The following is a 5075-nucleotide window of genomic DNA, read 5'->3' on the forward strand; positions in this document are numbered from 1 at the left end:
TATGTTCGTGAGAAGAATCAGACAGAAGAGTGTTTGGAGATGTATTGCTTTATGTTTGGGTGTGATTGATTTTCCTGACTCATCCTTTAGGGGAGAAAAGCAGCTTTTTACCTAGATACCACAGGTCCATGATCACCATAGCTTTTCAGTCACAAAAGGCTTTGGGACAGCACTAGGGGACAAAACAGCATGTTGTGCAGTTGCATTCAAACAATTCTTTAAAAACTGACATGAGGAGAAGACTGAGTATTCTACCTTGTAAATACTGCTATTCGTATATACTGTAAATGATGACATGGGTGGGCACTAACCGAGCCGAGGAAACTGGGAACCACCTGAAAACCAAAACCAGACACAGCACAAGCAGCGGCCCTGGGCCACCGAGAAGGAAATTCGACTTGCACAGATGATTTTGGACCATAATGATGCTGGCTTTGAGGAAAAGGTGAAACAACTAATTGATATCACAGGCAAGAACCAGAATGAATGTGTCATTGCTTTGCATGACTGCAATGGAGTTGTCAACAGAGCCATCAATGTACTGCTGGAAGGAAACCCAGATATGCATTCCTGGGAGATGGTTGGGAAGAAGAAGGGAGTCTCAGGACAGAAGGATGGTGGCCAAACGGAATCCAACGAGGAGGGCAAAGAAAATCGAGACCGGGACAGAGACTATAGTCGGCAACATGGTGGGCCACCAAGACAGGGGAGAGGTGCCAGCCGTGGACGAGAGTTTTGAGGTCAGGAAAATGGGTTAGATGGCACCAAGAGTGGAGGGCCTTCTTGAAGAGGCACAGAAAGAGGCAGAAGAGGTCGTGGCCGAGGCAGAGGTGGTTCTGGTAGGCGGGGAGGAAGGTTTTCTTCTCAAGGGATGGGAACCTTTAATCCAGCTGATTATGCAGAGCCGGCAAATACTGATAACTATGGCAATAACAGCTGCAACACATGGAACAACAATGGCCACTTTGAACCCGATGATGGGATGAGTGCATAGACGACTGCAACAGAGGAGTGGGAAACTGAAGACTGGAATGAAGATCTTTCCAAGACCAAGATTTTCACTGCCTCTAATGTGTCGTCAGGGCATCTGCCTGCGGAGAATGTGACAATCCCTGCTGGTCAGAGAATTGACCTTGTTGCTCTGTTGGGGAAGACACTGCCTTCAATGGAGAATGATTCATCTAATCTGGATCCATCTCAGGCTCCTTCTCTTCTCCAGCCTCTGGTGTTCAGTAACTCGAAGCAGAGTGCCATATCACAGCCTGCTTCAGGGAACACATTTTCTCATCACAGTATGGTGTGAGCATGTTAGGGAAAGGAGTTGGTGATGTCGGTGAAGCTAAAGGCAGAAGCACCACAGGCTCCCAGTTCTTGGAGCAAGTCAAGACTGCTCAGGTCCTGGTTCAGTTGGCAGTTCAGCATTCTCAATCTGGAAACACCACCACCTCCTCTTGGGACATGGGCTCCACCACACAATCCCTATCTCTGATGCAGTATGATTTGGAGAACCCGAATGATTCAACAGTGCACAGCCCCTTTACAAAGCACCAGCCTTTCACCCCGTCTTCAACTGTGATGGAGGTGTTCCTTCAGGAGAAGCCACCCGCAGTGGCTACCTCCACTGCTACACCTCCCCCCAACCCCACCCCGTGTTCTCCTCTGCCAAGCAAATCCACCTCGGCTCCACAAATGTCTTCTGGGTCTTCAGACAACCAATCCTCCAGTCCTCAGCCGGCTCAGCAAAAACTGAAACAGCAGAAGAAAAAAGCCTCCGTGACTTCTAAGATTCCTGCTCTGGCTGTGGAGATGCCTGGCTCAGCACATATCTCAGGGCTCTGCCTGCAGTTTGGGGCGTTACAGTTTGAGTCAGAGTCTGTCCTTTCTGATTATGAGTCCACCCTCACCACGAGCGCCTCTTCAAGCCAGGCTCCAAGTAGCCTCTATACCAGCACGGCCAGTGAATCTTCAACCACAATTTCATCTAACCAGGACTCCGGTTATCAGAGTGGCTCAATTCAGTCGACAACCTACACCTCCCAAAATAATGCTCAGGGCCCTCTATATGAACAGTGATCCACACAGACTCAGCAGTAACCCAGCTCCCTCTCTTCATCACCCCAAAAGGACTTGACTCAGAAAAAGAATGGCTTCAGTTCTGTGCAGGCCACGCAGTTGCAGACCACGCAATCGGTTGAAGGTGCTACAGGCTCTGCACCTTCCACTCCTAGTATCCCCCCTCTCAGTGAAACGGTATCTGCAGCTTCCTTACTGACGACAGCCAATCAGCACTCCTTCTTCTTGGGTGGCTTGAGCCACAATGAAGAGATTCCAAATGCTACCAGCACACAATATGGCAGCATGTTATCTACTCAGTAGAATACCCTTTCATCATCAACATCTTCTGGGCGCACTTCGACATCCACTCTTTTGCACACAAACGTGGAGAGTGAGGCAAATCTTCATTCTTCCTCCAGCACTTTCTCCACCACACCCAGCACAGTCTCTGCACCAGTGGTCAGTGTCTCTTCCAGTCTCAATAGTGGCAGGAGCTTGGGCCTCAGTCTAGGCAGCAACTCTACCATCACAATCTCCACTCAAAGCTCAGTTGCTACGACTTCAGGAAAAGCTCCTCCCAACCTCCCTCCTGGGGTCCCGCCTTTGTTGCCTAATCCATATATTGTGGCTCCAGGGCTGTTACATGCCTATCCGTCACAAGTATATGGTTATGATGACTTGCAGATGCTTCAGACAAGATTTCCATTGGATTACTACAACATCCCATTTCCCACACCCACCACTCCGCTGACTGGGAGGGATGGTAGCCTAGCCAGCAACCCTTATTCTGGTGACCTCACAAAGTTCGGCCATGGGGATGCCTCCTCCCCAGCCCTGGCCACAGCCTTAGCCCAGCCCCAGCAGAACCAGACACAGACTCACTACACCCTGCAGCAGACATTCCTGAACCCGGCGCTGCGTCCTGGCTACAGTTACAACAGCCTGCCACACTACACAGGGGTTCCGGGCCTCCCCAGCACCTTCCAGTATGGGCCTGCTGTGTTCCCTGTGGCTCCCACCTCTTCCAAGCAGCATGGTGTGAATGTCAGTGTGAATGCATCAGCCACCTTTTTCCAACAGCCAAGTGGATATGGGTCTCATGGGAACAACACTGGTGTATCAGTCACCTCCAGTAACACAGGTGTGCCAGATATCTCAGGTTCTCTGTACTCCAAAACCCAGCAGGCCTTTGAGAAACAAGGTTTTCATTCCAGTACTCCTGCTGCCTCCATCAACTTGCCTTCAGCCCTAGGAAGTGGGGGGGGGGGGGCCATCAATCTGGTCACAGCTGCTGCCTACCCACCTGCCCCCTTTAGGCACATTCTGACCCCCCATCAGCAGCCTCACTCCCAGATCCTTCACCATCTCCTGCAGCAGGATGGCCACACAGGCAGTGGGCAATGTAGCCAGACCAGCTCCATCCTGCAGAAGCCCCAGACCAACAAGTCAGCCTACAATATCTACAACTGGGGGGCCAACTGAGCCCCTGACTCTCTTCTCCTGGTCCCATCTTCTGAGAGGGCTTCTCAGCCTGGCAACTATGGAAACAGCATCAAAGAGAGAAAGGAATGTGGGGGGGTTCTGCTGCCCCCACCCCCAGCGGCCCACCCCATGCCTCAGCTTCATGTCTGTACCATCCCCACTCTGTTGTATGTATTATAGGATTTGTATTTTTTCCTTTTTTTTTTCTTCCTTTCCTCTCCTCCTCCCCTATTGGATTCAAGATTATGAAACTTTGCTGTGGGCCCTGCCCTCCCCTCCCCTCCTCCTGTTCACCCTGGTGGTGTGTGGGTGAGGGGGGAGGGGGGACCCCCAAATATATATCAGCCCAACAGCCCTAAGTCTCCTCCTTTATTATTAGGAAACAAAACAACAACAAAAAATGGCATCATGAATATGAACAGCATTGTCAGATGAATTAGTTGAATTGTTTTTTTTTTGTACTGTGTCCTGAAATTTAATGGATTAATGTGTCTTGTATATATAAAAAGAAAACCTCTACTACAAAAAAAACCCCACCAAAACTGGCATGAATGACAAGCAAAGATTAAGAGCCTTGAAATGCTGAGCTCCATTGAGCAACAGAAGTCTTAGCTTGGTAGAAAAACAATCTAGATATGATCATGGATATACACACATATTCGTGTTGAATATAAAATCAAATTAATACCAGTACGTTAAATGGTAGGACATTTTTAGAGTACATTTTTCCCCTCGGCATGACCTATCAAGCTTGACATTTCCTGTCTTTTTGCTCCTACATTTTCAGTCCCTTCTCTCATGCATTTTTATGCATACAGAATTGAAGTTGACAGGCATCTTCCTCTCACTTGCTTTCTTTCTGTGCATGTGTATGTGTGTGTGTGGCTGTATACACACATACACACTCACTATGGAGGCCCTTATAAAATTCAGAACGGGTGTGCATCAAGTCAGAAATAACAAATGTCCAAAGTAAAAATATGATATTCATTTCAAAGCATTCTTCAATTGCATAGTGATCTGAAAGTCAGGAATTACTTGCTGGATTTGAACTCACTACTAACATCCATTTTCATGCTAGTATGAACAGCTATTTGTGAAGAATCATTGTAGCTTCTAAGAAGGAAAAGACAGATATACCTATGTCTATATGTATATGTATATCAGCAATGCCCCATTATATACCTATACATATACATATATAAAACATGTATGTGTGCCATTCTATCAGTTTCTGTAAAATGGGGCATTATTATTCTTTAAATTCATATGTGGCTTATCGCATTAGGAATAAAGCTACCACTTGGTTACTTTTAGTGGTAGAAGTGAACCCAAATGGCTGTTTTCTGAAATCTGTACCCTTGGAAGGAAAAATAAAACCCAGTTCTTCTCTTGTATTCTAGCAAGGGTGAGGTGAGGGTCGCTGTTAGCAGCGCCTGCTGGGAAGCCTCAAGCAATGCAGCAGCAGGAAGGTGAGGACCCTGATTTGTGAAATGGTAACAGAGAGGAAGTGGAAAAGACTCCTGTGAACATATTTG

The 5075-nt window shown here is 47.6% G+C and overlaps 1 pseudogene; it reads left to right on the top strand.

Annotated features, from left to right (window-relative positions):
* The first annotated feature begins 287 nt into the window (after window positions 1-287).
* Window positions 288-3537, top strand: LOC118903817 (annotated as a pseudogene).
* Window positions 3538-5075: the final 1538 nt, after the last annotated feature.

The sequence above is a fragment of the Balaenoptera musculus genome, chromosome 11 (genome assembly GCF_009873245.2).
Source record: "Balaenoptera musculus isolate JJ_BM4_2016_0621 chromosome 11, mBalMus1.pri.v3, whole genome shotgun sequence".
Lineage (NCBI taxonomy): Eukaryota > Metazoa > Chordata > Mammalia > Artiodactyla > Balaenopteridae > Balaenoptera > Balaenoptera musculus.